At 52.5% G+C, this 20,815-nt stretch overlaps 1 protein-coding gene across 3 annotated transcripts in view; it reads left to right on the top strand.

Moving 5' to 3' along the window:
* Positions 1–20,815, top strand: part of UBTD1 (ubiquitin domain containing 1) — a 52,382-nt gene that overhangs the window by 25,178 nt on the left and 6,389 nt on the right. The gene's annotated exons all lie outside the window — the stretch shown is intronic.

The following is a 20,815-nucleotide window of genomic DNA, read 5'->3' as shown; positions in this document are numbered from 1 at the left end:
TTTTTGCGGTACGCGGGCCTCACACCGCTGTGGCCTCTCCCATTGCGGAGCACAGGCTCCGGACGCGCAGGCTCAGCGGCCATGGCTCACGGGCCCAGCTGCTCCACGGCATGTGGGATCCTCCCGGACCGGGGCACGAACCCATGTCCCCTGCATCGGCAGGCGGACTCTCAACCACTGCGCCACCAGGGAAGCCCACCTTAACCCTTTCTTAACAGCAGGAGTCAGGCTTTCAAACCTTTGGGGACCAGCTTTGTTTTTCTGGTCCCCTCCATTGGCTCTGATGCTGCCTTTTTCCTGCTCTCACCACAGAGCTCTTCTCCCCTGTTCATGCCTCCTTATGGGTGCCTCACAGAGTGTTTGCTCTCACTTGTACACCCTTTTCACCTTGCCTCCTCTCCTGACACTCCTAGACCTTAGAGGCTTGTCTGGGGGTTAGGACTCACCCTTCCCCAGTAGGCACCGAGAAAGGTATTTGACGATGATGAAGATTTATGTCCCATTGGTACTTGGCTCAGAAGGCAAGTGCGTTTATTCACGTTAAAGCTGTTCTGCCGTATGAAAGGGGCCTAATGATACAATGGCTTGAAGAGTGAGAAATTTATTTTTCTGTCTCATGTAGTGGCCCTGATTCTCCCTGATGTGAACAGACCGGGTGAGAGGGGCACCTCTGCTGCTCGTGGTCACTCTGGGATCCATTTCCTTTGGAAGTGCTGCTCCATCACAGGACATCATTGTCCACATGGCTGAAGCTTGGTTTCCAAGCAGGGGAATGGAAAAGAGGAGGTGGAGGAGGCAAGCCTGTTGACCTTAGGCCCAGGTCCTCTGTGACTCACGTCCCTACAGCTCACATTCCATTGGCAAGAAAAAGAATGTAATTACAGGGACTTCCCTGACTGCAAGGGAGGCTGGGAAATGTGGTCCAGCTGGGCTGCCGCTTGCCAAGGAGGAGGGGAGAATGGACTTTGGTAGACAACTGCCAGTCTTAGCACAAAAGATGGAGAGTATTTTCCTTTGCATGTGCTGATATGAAGAATGTTTCCCTGCCTGTAATGTGCCCACTCTCTTTGATAACTTGCACACATGCCTCCCTCCTTGGCAAACATCTGTGCATCAGACTCAGTGCTGCACAAACTGGGTGAACCAGAAGCTGAGTAAGGCAATTCCTGCCTTTTAGCAACTCAGTGTGGTCTGGAGAGGGCAAGTGTGGAGGCCAGAGAGTCTGTAAGTGCCAACACAGAGATCCTCTTGTTCTTGTGTGCAAGGCACTGCAGATACAGAACTACAGGACCACACGTGGCCTCCATATGCACGCAGTCGTGTGGTCTAGGAGATGGAAGTGAAGTGCTGGGAGCAGGGCTGGCTTGGGGAATGAGGAGGGCTTCACAGAAGAGGTGACACTGGAGCCGGGCACAGAAGCGTTCAGTTTCAACAGGTAGAGGAGGGAATCTTCAGGAGAGAAGACCAACAGCGAAGGCATGCAGACTTGCAAACACGTGCAGGGTTGCCGGCCCAGGTGTGGTCTGGGCATAGTGGGAGCGAGTCCAGATGTCTGTGTAGCTCATTCCTTGCTCCGTTCTGGCCTCTGCACCTGCTCCTTGCACCTGCCTTCCCTGGCCACCCTTTCTACAATTGTGCCCCCTCTCATGACTTTATTTTTCTGCTTTATTTTGAGCATAACACATATAAATACCTGGCACATCTATATTGACCTGTGCATCATCTGTCTCTCCCATTAAAGTTCCATGAGAGCAAGGATTTTGTTTTCTACAGTACCTGGCAAATAGCAGGTACTCAGATGTTTGTTGAGTGAATAAATGAATGAATAGAAATGTGTGTTGAAGATCACATTCTTGGAAAACCTTGATTTCTATGCTAAAGAGTTGGGCTTTTGTAGGCAGTGGGAAGCCACGGAAAGTTTTTGAGCAGGGGAGTGACACAATCACTGTAGGGAAGGTTATTGGCAGCAGGAAGATGGGTTGGAGCAGGGAGAAAGTGCCCCTTCCCTGGTCCTACCCCAGCTCCGCAGCAATATACTGTTCAGCCTAGTGCCCCATTTGTGCAGCCTGGAAACCTTTTCGTGGGCACGGTCATTTTGTTCGGGGCCGAGCAGAGATTCAGTCTCTGGCAAGTCTTCATTCCTAGCAGTGGGGTGGATGTAAGCTGACCTCTGCTTTTCTTTTTGGAGGCCAAAGAAGGTCTAACAGCCACTCTTGTGCACTTCACTGGTGAAAGTGAAAATTGATACAGTCTTTCTGGAAAGCAGTTTGGCAAAAGGTAACCAAGTACCTTAAAGATATTGTTAAAGATACCTTTAACCTAGAAATTCCACGAGGACTCTGTCACAGGAAAGTAAGCCAAAGTATGTGCAAAGTTTTATGTATGAAGACTTCCGTCCCAGTGTGAAAAATTAGCAATTATCTAAATGTGTGACTCAAGTACCTCTCATCTCCATCCCACTAAAACTCTGCCTGCCACATAATAGGCACTCAATGCAGTTGGAGTCCGGGCCCTTGTTTTCTCTCCTGAGCTAATGCAGCAGCCTCCTAACTGGTCTTCCTGCTGCCAGTCTAGTCCCCTCAAACCCACCCTATGCATGGATTCCAGAATGAATGATCAAAAATGCGTGTCCTGGGCTTCCCTGGTGGCGCAGTGGTTGAGAATCTGCCTGCCAATGCAGGGGACACGGGTTCGAGCCCTGGTCTGGGAAGATCCCACAAGCCGTGGAGCAACTAAGCCCATGTGCCACAGCTACTGAGCCTGTGCTCTAGAGCCCACGAGCCACAACTACTGAGCCTGTGTGCCAGAACTACCGAAGCCCACGCGCCTAGAGCCCGTGCTCCGCAACAAGAGATGCCACCGCAATGAGAAGCCCGTGCACCGCCATGAAGAGTAGCCCTGCTCGCTGCAACTAGAGAAAGCCCGTGCGCAGCAACGAAGACCCAACACAGCCAAAAATAAATAAATAATAAATAAATCTGTTTTTTTAAAAAACTGCATGTCCTTCTTCTGCAGCATCTTTTCTGGGTTCTTCCAGCTCTTGGGGGTAATGTCCACACTGGCCTCACACCTTCCATAACCTGCTCTCACCTCTGCTTTGGCTTAGTTTCCAGCCGCCTCCTGCCTTGCATGTCACACTCTGGCAGCACTGCTTGTGCTTCCCCTGCTCACCTCCAGGCCCCTGCTCCCCTTCTTTCCACTGCCTGGCTAACCCCTGCTCATCCCTAGGCTCGGAGCGGACTTCAGGACCTCTCATAGACTGAGTGAGACCCCGTCTCCTGTGTTCCCCTGATCCTGTGTGATCGCAGTCCTTGCGTTTGTACGTCGTTTTCTACTCTCTCCTTATGTGTCTGTCTCCCTTACCAGCTCTGACCTTGAGAGCCTGTCTTCTTGGCTTTGTGCCTCTGTTCCCCAGCATGGGGTCTGGTACATAGGAGAAGCTCAATACATTTTCTTGAATGAGTGAATGAATGAATGGAGAATGATGTAAGCTTTTTGTTATGAAAAAGTACATCCTGTACAGTGCTAAACATGTAGTAAGTACCCAGTAAACATTTATTGAATGATTCTATGTGAGGCAAAAAACAACAGGATTTTTTGGAAGTGTCTTATTTATTCTGGATCTCCTTTATTTCCTGAGTTGACCTTTTGGGGTACAACCTGGGCATCTGCATTTTTACAGAGCTTCCACAGGCGAATCTGATGAGCAGCAAGGGCTGCAAATCACTGGCTTAGCAGATTAAAATAAAAGCAGGATCGAGGACATACTAATGGTGGGAGTTTGGATTGTACACACTGTGTGATCCCAGCAATACATGCGTGCATTGGGAGAAACAGAAAGACAATTGCTCAGCATGTTATTGCTGGTTCTTGTTGGGTGTCAGGATTTGGGTGACTATAATTTTTTTTCTTTTTGTGTTTTATTGTGTGCTTTTTCTCTATTTAGTATATGTCACCTTTTAAACAACACAAAAAAGTGAAAAGAAGGTCAGTCAGACAGAGGAGTCCTGATCGTGCTTGGCATGGCGGGTCCTGGGGTCGGCCCTGGGCCACAGCCTTTCACTGGCTCCTGCGACTGATTCCGGCACTGGGTCTAGAACCCAACCCTTTACCCTTTCTGAGCTCCAGCATCCTGGTGCTCTGAGAAACTGCCCAGTGACCGGGGACCTTGGAAACTGCCGTAGCTAGGTCCGAAGCAGGCTGCCTTGTCATTCCAGGTCTCCAGGTGAGGAATGTGGTGGGAATTTGGTAAGAATTTGCCACCCCAGGGTAGTCTCCAAATGGGTCCAGAACAGAAAAGCTGAGCTGGGATGGGATGGGGGTGGGGCCTGGATCTGAGGGCCAAGACCAGTAGGTTCACTGTGATACTGGGGGCTGGGTAGAGAGCCACCTGATAGGTATGAGGAAGGGCAGGGGCAGCCAAGTGGGACACTGCGGGTTAGAAAACGGGGGCAGGTGGGGAGCAGGTAGCAGGGGACTGACTGGCTTGAGGACAGCAGCCCATTGAGGGAGCACCCCTGAAGCAAGGGGTTCTTGGCTTGTAGTCTCTTGGCTCTGGAGCTAACCAGGCAGCTGGGATTGTCCACGGGGTAGGGGTGGGGTGTGTTTGCTTGTTATCTAATGCCGTCTTCCTCCCAGCAACCTTTTTGAGTCTTTTTCCCTTTATGTCCCCCATCAAGGTGAGCTCTTTCTTTCTTTTAAAGCCCCGATGGTCCTTGTTCATGCTTCTTATGGCCTTCGTCACTTTCTGATTTTGTGTTCTTGTTTCTGGGCGTGTCTTGGGCCCTCCTGAGGGCAGGATGAAGTCTCATGAATCTTTGCGGTCCACACAGGCCGTGGTCGGGTCCAGGGAAGGTGGAGGAGTGCTTCGAACCTGCTTTCCTAGCTGGAAAGGTCAAGGCCAGGGCTACAGCAGGGAGGGCTCTGCTCCTGGCCTTGTGGCTGGCTCCTGCCTGGTGCTTCTCAGGGTCGCCACGGCGACAGGGTGCTCGCACGCAAGTAAATAGCATCCCCCAGTGCAGGGCTGCCGGCCTCAGCAGTTCTTGACCCCAACTGAGTTGAAACTGAGAGGATGCCTTTTCCAGCAGCCGAGAGCCCAGCCCACAGGGCTCCCTCCCTGTCCCTTTAGTGGCTGTGCTGAAAACAGATACCTCCTGCTGCCTGGGGTTTGCCGCCTCCTTCTCCCCACTGCCAGAGCCTGTCTACACAATCCACAGCGGGGAGGAGGCTTGGGACAAAACAGGTGGTCTCCTAGCACACAGCTACCAGCTGCATCCTGTCTGCCAGGGGGCCTTTCCAGGGCCTTGCTTTCTCCTGGGTTTTAGCACCCTGGGAGCCTGCCTTTCTCCTCTGCCCCAGAGGTGGATTGAGGGGAGGATGAAGAGGCTGCTCCTGCCTGGCCTCGGGCTGGTGGAGCACACCTGAGAGGATGAGGCCTGACCTGTCCCCTCAAGTCTGACTCAGCTCTTGCTCGACACAGATCTGCAGTCCTCATCAGACTGTCTCAGGGAGGGCAGGTGATGTGGGCCACGGCCGAGCTGCCCGAGACGGGCTGGGCCCTGCAGCCTTCTACTCTGGGAAACCCCGCAGGCAGGGCCAGCTGCATCTTTCCTAGCCACACAGCCGGCTGCCTTTCCCGGAGACGAAGGCCTGAGGGCGGCTCCACCAGGAGGTCAGGTGTTTTCCCCTCCGTTGTCCCCTTTCCCACTCTCACCCTCATCTCTGTCCAGGAGACCTGGGCTCCCACCGCCCCACCATGTGATCCTCTCCCTCGATCCTTCTCTCAGCCTTTATTGAGCACCTACTGTGTGCCAGGCACTGGCCTGAGCCCTAGAGCTCCTGAGATGGGTAAGGCCCAGCCCTGCCCTTACAATTTGTTTGCGGTACAACTCCTACAGAGTGGCTTAAATGGGAGTTTTATCAGATCCAGGACAGCGAGGAAGAATCTTTCCTTAGAGGTGCCTTGTGGGCAGAAGACACTCAAAGTCCTGACTGAGCTGTTTCCACCTTGTCATGACAAGGATCTTTTATTGCCTTTCCCCGTAAGGCTTATAAAGTTTTCTACCAAACTACACTTAAACAAAAGCTTAACACACACACACACATACACACACACACACACACACACACACGAGACCTTATTTTTTAAGAAGTCAATCCATATACAAATATATATTCTAGAAAGTTAAAGGCCCATCACTACACCCCTCCAGTGGAAAGACTGGTGTGTATCCCCCAGATTCTTTTGCTCGCTGATGCTAACGCTGTCGTTATAAACTCGGGCTCATTTGGAGCTGCCTGTTTTCTTGGGAAGCACACAGCCTCCAAGGGCCACCACCTACCCCTGGCAGTTACTCCAGCCCTAGACCTCTGCACAGAAAAATGGCGTCAAGCTCACAGTCCTCCTTGCTCCCTCCCCCCACCCTCCCCACTTTGCACCAAGTCAGGATCTAAAGCTCTGTGGTGAGCCTTTGATTGGCTAGAATTTCATTTGCCAACCTCCCCTTTACCGCTTGCACCCCAGACTCCTCTTCCCTTGAAGAGGAGCGTGTGGGCAGTGGGGAGATCCCACCTGGATCTAGAAGTGGGACCTCTGGGTTTTTCTGCCCATTCCTCCTCCTTCTGACCATGTCTCTCACCTCCTTTGTTCTTCCCCCATCTCCTGACCTCAAGAAATTGAGTCACAGAAGCATCACAACCTTCCAGAATTGACCAAAGCATCTTTTCTGGGCTGGAATTCTGTGAGCTCTGTGAGCCACTGGTTTCCATATGCTGATCAGAAGCTTCAGTTGACAAATGTCTTAGCATTTCCATTAGAAAAATTATAATCTAAATGTAGTTGGAGAGAAATTCTTTCGAGACTTGTGAGGGGAGGGTAATAAAAGGGCTTTGTCACGACCAGGTTGGGAGTTGCCCCGCCGTCCCCCAATGGTGCATAGCTGTGTAGAACCAGAGCCAGTCAGCCAGGGATGAACACTAGAAAAGAAGAAAGCGGGGCGCAGCCTGGATGCCACAGCGAGAGTTTGATTTAGAAATGACCCCTGCTCACCGCACTGCAGACTTTTGTTCAGATATTTCTATAGTCCTGACCTTGTCAATGAAGAGTGAAGAGCAACGTTGAGTAGGAGGCCAGTGGGCCGGAGAAAGGGCACCCATCAGGGCCCGGCGGACTCATCACACTTCAGCCCATCTTGCTGCCCGGCACTCACTGTCCCAGCCTGACTCCAGGCCTTTGCTGCTTCTGTACCTTCCACCTGTAACGCCTCCTCTGTCACCCACTTCAAGGCCAAGTTCACAGTGTTATTCCTCCTCCATGGAGCCTCACAGATGTGCTCCCTCCCTCATTTGTTTCCCCACAGCCTTCTGAGTCTTCTTTATGTCACTTCTGGCTTGTCTGGTGGTGTAGTCATTCATTCATTTGTCCATTCATTCATTCATTCATTCATTCAACTAATACTGAGGACCTACTCTGTGTAGGGTGCCAGGTGCCACTGTGAAGGAGAGACCAGGGCCCTGCCTATGAGCAGCTGGCATTCTGATGGGGAGACAGACAGAAAAATGAGTAAACTAACCACAGCAGAATTGGGATCGACACTACTTAGGAGGAAAGGGGCTGGGATGGGGAATGGGGGAGCCCACCTTAGCTAGGTCAGCAGGGAAAGCCTCTCTGAGCAGGTGCTGTTTAAACCTTAAGGTAATTCAAATGACGTCCTCACAGTCCCAGGCCCCTTGAGTGCCTGGTAAGATCTTGAACACAGTGGGTGTTCAGAATTGCGTTGAAATGAATCTAGGCCATGACCCTTTTGTCTGGGCGTCAGCACCCTGGGAGCCAGTAACCGTAGCCCTCTCCCTCCTTAGGGCTCCCTAGCCCCACCTCCAGCCGTCATTTGACCGAGAAGAATTGGGTTACTTTGGGGGTGGGGTGGCAGGGTCCTGTGAACTTGGGTGTGGGCCAGCAAGGCTGCTCCCAGGCCAAGCCCGGCAGCATCAGGGGCAGGAGAGAGAGAGAGAGCATGAGCAGGGGCTGACGACCTCCAGACAGCCTGGAGGCTCTACATGTGACTGGGCCTCTTGCATCTGGATCCTCCATCAGGGATGCTTCCCCTCCCCTGCCACCCCCATAACCCCAGAGGGAAACTGAGGCCCAGAGCTCGGAAGCTGCCTCTTCCTCTAGCAGCAGCAGAGGCCAGAGTGGGTCACTGTGCTGGAGAAGGAGAAATGGGAAGTCTGAAATGTGAGGATGAGGGAGAGGCTTCCTCCAGCCTGCCCTCCTAGCCCACTGGAGCCTGCTTATTTCCAGAGTCCTTGTCACACAGGGTCGTAGGTGGAAGCTGCCAGCTGTGGAGATGCTCTAACCCAGCTCCTGCCTGCCTCTTTGACAGATGCGTAAATGAGGCCTGGTTGTCAGGGTGTGGTTCCCGATATGCTTTCCAGGTTCCTCTGCTCTAGCACGCGGCAGTTTGCCTGCTTGTGTGGGGGGGGCATATCATTTACTTATTATGCATTTGTTTATTTTTTAAAAATGTGCTGCAGAGTAACACACTACAAGGGTTTCCTAAATTATGCATTCAAGTATTTTCAAAATAGGGAGCATGAACATAATGTATCACAAAACCAGAAAGGACCATCATGCATCACTTGCGCGATTCAGCCCCGGCGCAGGCGACGTTAGAAGCTCATCTGGTTGGGACGTGTCATGTTCTCCTGGGTTGCACGGTGCCTGGTGCTGGTGGATGGCTGTGTGAGGTCCGAGCCATTTCCACTTCAGCAGGGATCCCATGGGTGTTTGAGAGTCTCTCTCTCTCTCTTGCCAGTCTTGTAGCATTTTTGTGCACAGAATGTCGTAGCTCTTTGCGTGCGTGCAAGATCACACGTATGGTTTGCCTTGTGGTTTTGGGCGGGACCCCTGAGTTTTTGAAGGAAGAGATCTTGCTTTAGTTGTCTTTGTGCCCCTCACTGGCCCCGCACAGGTCTCTCCACAAGTAGATTTGAGTTGAGTCTTAGAGCCAGAAGGGGCCCTGGATCTGTTAGTCCAACTGCCTCATTTACCAGATAGGGGCCCAGAAGAGGGCCTGCAGGGAGATGAACTGCCCCAGGTCACGGGGGCTGAATGAACCAGGTGGTCCTGGGGCTGAAGTGTGCAGCCTTCAGAGCTGAGTCGGGAGCTGCCCTGGAGGGGAAGAAGGGGTGTGTCCCCGAGAGGCCCGGTGGGCAGTGTGGGTGGGAGCTGAAGCTCACTTATGCCTTAGGAGCCTGGGGTTTCTGGGGGCCACTGGGGAGGTGTCGGGAGGGGTGGGCAGTGTGTTGTGTCCGTGTTCTCCCCGCCTTCCCTGATCGGGTCCACTTTACCTGCCTCCCATGGTAGGTGGGCTTCTCTGAAAACCGTTCCCTCTTTTCTCTGAAACAAGGGTTTTGCTGCTTAGAGAAGAGCTGCCCTGGGGCTGGCTGGGGAGACCTCTCCTTGTTTAGCTTGGGGGCCTGCCCTTGCGGCCTGGCTGGTGGCAAGACGGGGCCCTGCGCTCCACACAGACACCAGGCCCACTCCTGGAGGCCGCCCAGCCCCTGTGAGCTCCCTGCCCTCCCAACCCACCGCCTCCTCAGGTGTTGCCAAAACAAACAGCACAAGGTGCCTGGGCGCCCAGAGGCCCTTCCTCAGAGGCACGCTGGAGGGCCACCGCAGCCAGCACCTTTGGGCATTTCTGTTCCCTCTCCTCCTGAGGGCTGGCGCCTTCCATCTGGAATGTTCTCTGAGGAAGGGGGAGGGACCTGGGGAACTTCCCGGGTTGGGATCCCTGCCTCTCACTCCAGCAATCTGGATCCCATTACCCTCCTGAGAGGGGTGAGGAGGCCTTGCTTTTTAAAAAACTTGTTTCTCTTTTTTTGCTTTGTATTTCACAGGAACTTCAAATAAGCCAGTTCGCTTGTACACAAAATAGGACTCAGTGATAAATGCTTGCTGGTGGAAAGGAAATTAGACCTAAGGAGGTTCATTCATTGATTCAGCTCAGAAATGCTTTCCGAGCATTTGCTAGACTAGCTCCCATGTGATGAGCATTCATGACCTACCAAGCACTTGACACTCAGCAGAGGCCGTATCTTTTTTTCTTTTTAAACATTTATTTATTTATTTATTTGGCTGCACCAGGTGTTAGTTGCGGCATGCCGGAACGTAGTTCCCTGACCAGGGATCCAACCCAGGCCCCCTGCATTGGGAGTAAAGAGTCGTAACCACCAGACCACTAGGGGAGTCCAAGAGGCTGTATCTTATGGGGGTTTCAGAGCCAGCCCGCCACCTAGCTGTGTGACCTTTGGATTAGGTGACTTAATACACGTAAAGGGCTTAGAACAGTGTCTGACATATGATAAGAACTTAATACATGTTAGCCATGATTATTAATGTCCTGGTATTTACCATAGTGCTCATCGTAACCCTGTAAGGTAGTGACGGTTATTGTTCCCATTTTCCAGATGAGGAAACTGAGATTCTCAAAGGTTAAATAACATGCCCAAGTCATGCAAGTAAGTGGCAGAGCCAGGGTTCCATCTCAGGCCTGGAGTCTGAGGCTTTTGGCAGCCCGACTGAGCTGCTTAGCTGGCCCCAGGCTAGGGGCTAGGCATTCAGGTGCCAACACTAACGAGACCAGGTGCTGCCTTGAAGAGCTCATCACCTGGCATGGAGGCCAACACGCACACAGGCATCACTGAGTGAATTTCCGGAGGCACCACATGGGTTAGAGTCAAGCCAGGCTGAGTGAGAGGCAGGGCAGGACTGACAGCAATGCTGCACTACACACAGGACTGGTCAGTGGTGCCCCCAGCCAGGCCTCCCCTTTTGGGCTAGAGGCAGAACTGCTTCTGTGCCCGTCAACTGTGTGTGTCATAAAACAGAAACTCACACACCATTGTAAAGCAATTATACTCCAATAAAGATGTTAAAAAAACAAACAAACAAAAAAACTGTGTGTGTTGGAGGGGAGAGGGGGTCACCTCCTCTCCTACCCTCCTCCCAGCCCCAGCCAGGGTGTTCTTCTCACTGCCCTGGGGAGATGGCATGCAGGACAGGGTCTGGGACAAGCACTGAGAGGGCTGAGAGTGAGAGGATCTGAAACCACACTCACTGGATTCCTGCCACTGTTCCAGGGTCCCTGAACCTCAGCGTCCTCATCTGTAAGATGGGAGTAACATTATTTGCCATCCAGGGTTGTTGTAAGGATTAAGTGAAATGATGTAAAAAATCTCTCTATAATCCTAAGTCTAGTACTTACATGACTAATAATAATCACTACCGTTTTTGAGCCCCTACTTGGTGCCTCACACAATACTAGACTACACACAGTACCTTGTTTTGTTTTTTTAAAAGTTTATTTTATTTTATTTTTTATTTTTTTTGGCTGCGTTGGGTCTTCGTTGCTACGCATGGGCTTTCTCTAGTTGCGGCGAGTGGGGGCTACTCTTCCTTGCAGTGTGTGGACTTCTCATTGTGGTGGCTTCTTTTGTTGCGGAGCACGGGCTCTAGGCGTGCAGGCTTCAGTAGTTGTGGCTCACGGACTCTAGAGCGCAGGCTCAGTAGTTGTGGTGCAAGGGCTTAGCTGTTCCGCAGCATGTGGGATCTTCCCGGACCAGGGCTCAAATCCATGTCCCCTGCACTGGCAGGGGGATTCTTAACCACTGCGCCACCAGGGAAGCGCCAGTACCTTGTTTAATCCTTACACTAGTTCTTTAAGGTGGATATCATTGCTCCCATTTTATGGATGTGGAAACTGAGGTCCAGAGGCTCAGCTGCCTGGGCTCACACCTGTGAGGGGGTGGACATGAGAGTCAGACCCAGGTCCTCTCTGATCCCTAAGCCACCTCTCTATGTTCCAGACCTTCTGAGTTCTCTCCCCTTCCCAGCCCCGCGCCACCTCTTGCTGGTAAGTTACTGAGCCAGCCACGGGAGGGTGTGGCTGTCAGGGGGCCAAGCTGAGCAACGCACTCCTGCCAGGCCGCCACTCAGGCCTGGCAGCTGGTGGTGGGCAGGGATGGAGGGATGGGCTTTACCTGCCCCCGGCCCCCCGGTTGTGGTGGGAGCAGTAGGCTCTCCTCCCTGCCGGTCTGGCAAGTAAGTTTTGTTGGCCTATGAGTCACACAGCACTGATGAGTCAGGTTTTTCCCTTCTCCTTGCCCAGAGCAGCTGAGGAGAGGGTGGGGGTTTTGTTAGGGAACAGGACCTCCCTCCCTCTGCTCTCCACTCTCCCCCAATGCCCTGGAGCTACATATTTTCTCTCCAAAAGTCTGTGGCTCAGCCTGTGTCCCTACAGAAAAGGGTATCTGGGTGCTGGCTGCACAGGCTCGAGAGAGCAGGCCCCGGGCTGAGTAGAGTGGAGAGAGAAGGGGCCCTCCTTGTTAGTAAGAAGAGTAAGGTAGCTAGTCCAGGGCTGTCTGACTCCAAAGCCCTGCTCTTGGCCTCTCGTTTTGGCTTACCCACTCCTATCTGCAAAGAGGGCCCTAGCCCTGTATCCTCTGGACAGTGCAGCCGGGTTTCCCAAGGCACAGGGTCCCCTGAGCTATCCACTCCTTGCCTTATGACCAGTCTGGCTGTGAGCCTTGAGAGGACTGTCCAGATGGTCAGCCTCACGCAGGCCTGGGGTTCTCCCTGAGTACCCCCCTGCCAGGCCCTCTCAGAGGCCTCATTAAACAGTCAAAGCAGCCAGCCTAGTTCCAGATCAGTGCTTGTCAGTCCTGGCCACATATTAGAATCATCTGGAGAGCTTTTAAACCCCTCCGATGCTCAGGCCATACCCCAGAGCAATTAAATCAGAATCCCTGGGGCTGGGTCCCAGGCAGCTGTGTTTCTTTTTTTTTTTTTTTTTTTTTTTTGCGATACGCGGGCCTCTCACTGTTGCGGCCTCTCCCGTTGCGGAGCACAGGCTCCGGACGCGCAGGCCCAGCGGCCATGGCTCACGGGCCCAGCCAGTCCACGGCATGTGGGATCCTCCCTGACCGGGGCACGAACCCGTGTCCCCTGCATCGGCAGGCGGACTCTCAACCACTGCGCCATCAGGGAAGCCTGGCAGCTGTGTTTTTGATGCAACACACTGTATTGCCTCTCGAGAGCCTGCCCTCCAGGAGCTGACGGTCAAGTTGAAGGGACAGCACAATGCGCAGGGGACGTGCACACACGTCAGCACGTGACTCAGGGCGGTGTGGGACAGTCACACCCCACGGGGCCAGGGGTGAGGTACATGTGGGTCCCGGAGGGAAGACGCTTCTGGCCTGCATCCTGATGGATGGAGGTCAGGACCAGGCAAAGCATGGGAAGGAAACAAGGAGGATGCTGGCCTGACAGGGCCAGTGATTCACGGGCTGTAGAGGAAGAAGGGGAAAGAATGAGTCAGGCACAGCTAGCTGCCTGCAAGGCCCAAGCCTGGCTTTGGAGGAGAATGAACATGCTCAGACGAGGAGTTCTCTGTTGATCCACAAACAGAATGTTGCAGGCTCTGAGCTGTGGCATGTGAAGAAGTGGGTGAGCCTAAAAAAGGTGGGGTTCCAGATCTCAGGGATGTCAGGCATCTGTGTACACCTCACACTTGACCAAGGCACTTCTCACAGAAGCTCCCTGGAGTATTTCAGCGTCTCTGAGGTACACAGAATTGGGCAGATGTGTTTGGAGAGTGAAGGACCATGCCCCAGGTCACCTGGCACAGGCCGCGATGGAAACAGACTCAGGCCTTCTCACTCCAAGCTCACCCACTTAAGACAGGCCGGAAAGAAAGACAGGGTGTGGACTGTAAATTAACACCAGGCCAGAGAGAGTATAGAGGCACAGCCAGGGGAAGGGTTATGGGGTCTTTTCTAGCCCCAGCAGTGCTGGGCAGACTCGCTGTTGTGTTTGCTCTGGAGGCAGAGGGGCTGGCACTCAGGCAGAGGAAGCCAGAGCCCAGGGAGGCTTGGTGCTGGGCAGATCTCACGTGGGCTGTTAGGTGAGTTGGTTAGTTGAGAGGAGGGTGGACGGGATGGTAAAGAAGCTGGAGTAACAGTAGAGGGAACAGGGATCTTCAGTCTGGAGAAGAGCAAAATATCACCCTGTGACAGTCATGGTGACTTGTTCTGTGTCATTCCAGAGAGCAGAGCCAGTGGATTCCAGGTCAAAATCATAATCTTAATAATGGCAAAAACAATTTCAGTGACAATAATAGTGCCTCCTCTGTAGCAAGTACGGTGCTGGGTGTGTGTGTGTGTGTGTGTGTGTGTGTGTGTGTCTGTCTGTCTGTCTTCAGGTTGAGGAAACAAGAGCTATGGTGCTAGGGAGACTGCACCTAGGGTGTGGGGTGTTAGGTGAGTTGATTTATTATACATAATCTTCTTGATCCTATTAGCTAATGTAACGTATATGTGTAGATTTTCAATCCTCCCAACCTCCCTAAGAAGTGGGCCGTAGGGAGGGTGGGAGGGAGGGAGACGCAAGAGGGAAGGGATATGGGAACAGATGTATGTGTATAACTGATTCACTTTGTTATAAAGCAGCAGAAACTAATACACCATTGTGAAGCAATTATACTCCAATAAAGTTGTAAAAAAAAAAAAAAAAGAAGTGGGCCGTTACTAACTCCCTGCTTCTCAGAAGAGGAGACTAGAAAGCTTAAGACATTTACCCAAGGTCACTTAGCTAATTGACGATGGAGCTGATGTTAAAACCCTGGTCTGTCTGACTCCAAAATCTGGACCTTCGGTCTCTGTGTTTCTCTGTCCTACTGCCTGCTACATAGTTAGTGCTCAGTGAAGGGTGACTATAACACTTAACTTTCTAACCATTTGACCCATCCAACAATGGGATAGGTTTCCTCCTGGCATAGTGAGTGTCTCCAGAAGTGCCCACAGAGGCTGAATTGCCCCCCGCAGGAGTGTCATATGGGTGGGAGGTTGGTCTCCATCACTGAGCCCCAAACCAGCCATGCGGAAGTAGAGTCTTGGGCTAGTGCCTGAGTCTGTGTTTCTGTCTAGCCCACCGGAGACCTGGATGCACAGTCAGGCCCTGGAGTCCTGAGAAGGCCCCGCTCTTAGATTTCATTCTTTCCTAGCGGGAACAGACTGACTCGTAACTCTTCCACTCTTGCTCTTGAAGCGTATTCTGCTTCCTGCTTTTCCTGTTGGAGTTTTCATCATCTTTGGGTCAAAGGCCTATCGTTTTAATGTTCTAGTTATCATTGAGCTTTCACTGGCAGTGGAGTGGTTTGATAGAAACAACTTACCATCCCCCCACCCCGACACACACACGGGCAAAAGCTGTGGGTTTGGGGACAGGTCACATCACTTCTCAGAGCCTCGGTTTCCTCATCTGTAAGATGAAGGGGCTAGAGTAAATGACTTTAAGGTCACTCCTGGCTTCAGGATTCTGCCATGCTCCGGGGGACCTGCCCTGATGGAGTGGCGCATGTCTGAGTGAAGCACAGGTGGCGCTTGACAGCCAGGGGGACAGAGTGTTGGGTGTCAGAAGTCAGGCCTCTAGGCACCTGGCTGCCAAGCTGGTGCTGGTCTGGATCCTCCCTGCGGGGACCCTCCTTGACAGCAGGGCTGTAGAAAGCAGTGGTAGAGATGGCCTGTCTCTCCTCCCTAGAGTCCTGAGGTAGCAAGGGGAGCTGGCCAGATACCGGAGACCTTTCTAGCAACCTCTGGGGAGTTCCTGTTTTACTTAGTAGCCGCCATCCTCACTCTTCTGCCCCAGGAAAAGTGCTGACCCTACGCTGTGCAGCCGAACAGGGAAGCGGGCAACCATCAAGCCCGCTCTTTGTCCCTGTCAAACTTAACCTCATTTAGCCCCTGCATCCTCCTGCACTGGGGGAGGTAGAGACCAAGCGTTCACTACAGCAGGGGTTTTCACAGTTTTCAAAATCACAGCAACTTTATGGAAAAGGAAAAAAAGATGGTAACCTTTCATTCTGTTAATTGCGTAATGATAACGAGCACGATTGACTCGGCTTGCTCATTAATTACAATAACTACCGTCTTTTAAGTACTGGGCAGAGTGGTCTCTGTAATCCTTACAGCAGTCCCATGACGTGGGAGTCACGTCCTCTTTACAGATGGGAGCACTGAGGCTTGGAATGATGAGTTGGGCCCCTGCACTCACACAGGTGGTCAGGAGCCAAAGCAGCCCCCACCCCCACCCCATCCAGCTCTGAAGCCCATGCATAAGTAAGTAGCCAGATTGGAGAGACAGCCTATGCTAATGTGTCTCAAGTCATAGTTATCTGTAATCTAGGTTCTTTCTAGAGCTGGTAGTCCTGGAACTGTTCACATTCAGGCCGGGACTTTGTTACACCTGGGAACAAAAATCAGCACGTGAAGAAGATGGGAACATATTCACTACAGGAAAGGAACAGGCTGGGGTTTTGTTTTTGTTTAAAATTCATATGAACTTAAAACAAGAAGAATCACCGTCATTTCCCAAACACCTGATGTTTTATAACTCTGCTTAGGAAATACATCGTTCTTTCCCAGCCAGCCCCAGAAAAGGAGCTGTTGGTTGTATAGCAGGCTGGATCCCAGAGTAGGCCCTGGGGATTTGGGGGTTCTGTCTGTAGAGATCGGAAAGGCCAGTTTTCCAGTTTTCCCTCAGGAAATGGGACAGGGGGACGGCTGGGGGAAGTCAGCTTGGGTGAGCGGGAGAGTTGGTCAGAGCCCAGACTGGGATGCCACCTTTCGCCCTGCCTGGCCTCTCAGCGGGGGACCCCGGGCTGGGGGCACAGAGCAGAGAGCAGATAAAAGGCCTGCTCCTCTGAGTCCGCCCCAGTAAATGTGTGCGTTGTGTGCAAGCACAGTGAAAGCGCACACTGTCTCCACGGTTCTGTGTGCCCCCTTGTCCACACTCACAGCCGCCCAAGCAGGGGGGCTCTGGGTAGGGTTATTTTTCTTGGCTGCACTTTCGTCTCTCCCGTTGCCACGAAGCTCCCAGGCGCTCACTGGGCGTGGTTCTGACACCCAGGCCCTCATTCTCCAGCGGGTTCCCTCACTGTACACCTCCGGAACTGGTTTTGTCCCTCCTGGACTGCCACTTCTGCCACCCGCTGTCTTTCGCCCCTCTCCCTTGCTGGGATTTCTTCCAGCAGATTTCTTCTGTTCCCCGTCTCTGATCTGGTCTCTGCCCTCTCCAGCTCCTCCCACTTTTCCCAGATGGCTCGTTCACTTCATTCACTCATTCATTGGGCCAACGGTGGTTGAGACCTGCTGTGTGCCAGACCGGGGCCTGTCCCCAGGATGCGAGTGATGAACTGGAGGTGGTCCCAGCCTCAGGGGGACAAACTGGACCATTTCAAGGAACTGCAGTTGCCCCAGGCTGGGCGCCATCACAGAGCTGAGTTCAGGGCTCCTTCAACCCTGCCCAGGAGCCCTGGGACCCAACGTGCCCTAGGAAGGGATGCAGTTTAGGAAACCTGGGCTGTCACTTAGCAACTGGCTCCACCCCTTTCCCTCCCTGAACCCTAGAGCTGGGCCGGAGGGAATGAATGGGGAAGATGGGCCCAGGCTGTAAAGTGGCCAGGTGGGGAGGCCCCAGCTGAGCAGAGCTGGGCTAGCACTTTCCTTTCGAAGGTTACCCAGGCTCTGAGGGTCATCCTGGGCTAAGTCTAACTATAAATACTGTGCTTCCTGAAGGGATTACCTGCGCTCTGCTTCCCCTGCCTGCACCCTCCTTGGCTGGGCTGATCCTTTTCTGGGCCTGCTGTTCTCTTGAATCTCTTATCCCCTCTGCCAGGTGCCATACTTCACCCACATCTCTCCAGCCCCCTGCAGCCCAGCTGTGACTGCCAGGGAGGAGGGGGAGGGCAGGAGAGATTGGAGTCTGCATCCTGGTCAAAGGGCCATTGCAGCTCAGGCTGTTGGGATGGGAAGGCCCTTGTCCCTCCTTCTGCCTGAAGCCTCATCTCTCCCACCAGCCAGAGCAAGCCCAGGCTTGTCACATAATCAGTACTTCTGGGGAGAACATGGCTGGCCCCATCCCTGGAGCAGGGACCTGGGTATGCAGCTTGGTAACCGAGTGTGGAAATAGAGCTTGGGGATTGCCACAGGTATAAATAGGGCCGTCTCCTGGCTTGGGTGGACTGACTCTCCTGGGAAATCTCTGGTTCCCTTGGCTGGTCTCAGACTTGGTGTCACTTCCCAGTGACTCAGATGTGCCAGTCCCCGAAGCCACAATAAGGATCTCTTGGGGTCTGAGATCAACAAGCAAAGCGACTGCCTGACTTTTCCCTCACAGCAGACCCTTCTCCCGCTTTCCCCTGCCTGCCCACTGCTGCTGTCAGCTGTGATTCCTCCACCATGCTCCCACACCGTTCACTGTGCATTTGTCAGTTCCATTTTCAACTCAGCAGACACTTGCTGAGAACCTGCACTGGGCCAGGGATATTCAGAGGGAAGCAGCCAGGCCCACTGCCCTTCCTTGGGTTCTTGAGGATCCCCTCTTGTGTAGTTATTCTGAGTTAAGCAGTGTGAATCACACACATACGCACACACACTCATAGATGCACTCCAGCTCTATGCAAATTGGAAAGGATCTTTAGTGTTCTCTCTCTCACTCTCCTTTCACCACCGTCCCTTGGGGGTGGTATTGCCAGACACCATTCATTATCCAGGCCAAACCACAGCGTCCACCATCATTATCCTCCCCCAACCCAGACATCGTGCCCTCTCACTCTCTTCCCCCTTTACCCTCCGAATCTCCTCTCAGCAGCAACTTTGGAGGCGATCCATTGGACTAGCTGATGTTAACATGTGGATGAGCGGGCCATTTCCACTTTGTTTTGCTTGTGCTCACAAGTGGCGTTCTTCAATCAGAATCGAGTACCTACTCCAGCCTAGCCCTGCAACTCTGGCTCAGTGGGTCTGAGGTGGGCCCTGGGAAGCTGCCTTTCTGTTTTTGTTTTTTTGTGGGGTTTTTTTTTGGCTGCGTTGGGTCTTCGTTGCTGCACGCAGGCTTTCTCTAGTTGCAGCAAGCGGGGGCTACTCTTCATTGTGGTACACGGGCTTCTCATTGCGGTGGCATCTCTTGTTGCGGAGCAAGGGCTCTAGGCGCATGGGCTTTAGTGGTTGTGGCACACGGGCTCAGTAGTTGCGGCACACGGGCCCTAGAGCGCACGGGCTTCAGTAGTTGCAGCGTGTGGGCTCAGTAGTTGTGGCTCGTGAGCTCTAGAGCGCAGGCTCAGTAGTTGTGGCACACAGGCGTAGTTGCTCCGCGGAACGTGGGATCTTCCCGGACCAGGGATCGAACCCATTTCCCCTGCATTGGCAGGCGGATTCTTAACCACTGTGCCACCAGGGAAGTCCAAAGCTGCCTTTTTAACCAGCACCTCAGCAGGTCCTAACACAGGTGGTGTTTCAGGCAACCCTCAAGCGTCTACTCAGAAACATACATTCTCTGCTCAGTTCCCTTCCCACCACAATCACAGAGACCCGTGATTGTCATGGGTGTTTTCTCCCTCCCCATACAGGTGTGTACCTTGATCTTTTATTTTGTTTTTTAAATCTCTCTTTTTTCAACTTCACTGGGGATAAGGACCATTTCTGTTACTCTGGGGTTTTTTTGTTTGTTTGTTTGTTTGTTTGTTTTTGCTGTACGCGGGCCTCTCACTGTTGTGGCCTCTCCCCGTTGCGGAGCACAGGCTCCGGACGCGCAGGCTCAGCGGCCATGGCTCACGGGCCCAGCCGCTCTGCGGCATGTGGGATCTTCCCAGACCGGGGCACGAACCCGTATCCCCTGCATCGGCAGGCGGACTCTCAACCACTGCGCCACCAGGGAAGCCCTGTTACTCTGTTTTTGACCTGGGGCTTATCTAGGACAGGTGGAGACATAAGTAGAGGCCACTGGATGCTGCTGCTGCTGTTGCTGCTGAAACCAACAGAGCCTGCCTGGCCCTGAACAGAGTCACCCAGAGCTGCCAGCAACTGAAATCCTAGAAGCTGTGGGCCTTGGGCTCTCAGTTCACCACCACCCTCAAACCCCACCCCTCAGCTCCCCAAACTCTTCCTCCTTTTCTGTGGCTGCTCCTCAGAACTTTACGTACCCTTTTTACTTGTCAACAACTTTCATTGTATTATTCTTATTACTAAAGTAATTAATGCTTATTGTTGGAAACTTGGAAAATAAAAGCAAAATAAAATTATTGGTAACTGCCAATCAGATATAACCACTGTTAACATTTTGGTGTAAATCCTTCCAGTCTTTTTAATATATATAATATTACATACGTTTTTATTTATTTATTTATTTATTTATTTATTTATTGTGGTACGCGGGCCTCTCACTGTTGTGGCCTCTCCCGTTGCGGAGCACAGGCTCCGGATGCGCAGGCTCAGCAGCCATGGCTCATGCGCCCAGCCGCTCCGCGGCATGTGGGATCCTCCCAGACCGGGACACGAACCCGTGTCCCCTGCACCGGCAGGCGGACTCTCAACCACTGCGCCACCAGGGAAGCCCTACATACGTTTTTAGAAATAAAAACTGGAGCACGGTGTGCTGGCTGTTCTCTAACCTTTCTCGCTGTATGATGCACATTTCCCCGTGTTACTCAGCCTCCTTCTGCCCCATTACAGAATGGCTGCTAGGGATGCACAGATGTTAATGTAGCCTTTCTCCTGTGCGTTTACTTTATTTCTAGAAAACCAGGCTGAGCTAAATAGCTTTGTAGATGAACTTTCCCCACACGCTTGTGATTATTTTCTTAGAATACTTTCTTAGAAACCAAATCGGTGAGCCAAAGGGATGCACACTTTTAAGTTTTTTGGTATCATAGCAAATACCCTCCAGAAAGTTTGTAGCAATGTGTACAGCATATAAAAGTGT

Source organism: Mesoplodon densirostris, chromosome 1 (genome assembly GCF_025265405.1).
Source record: "Mesoplodon densirostris isolate mMesDen1 chromosome 1, mMesDen1 primary haplotype, whole genome shotgun sequence".
Taxonomy (NCBI): domain Eukaryota; kingdom Metazoa; phylum Chordata; class Mammalia; order Artiodactyla; family Ziphiidae; genus Mesoplodon; species Mesoplodon densirostris.
Note: the sequence above shows the minus strand (reverse complement) of the source record. Positions and strands in the feature narration are given on the sequence as shown.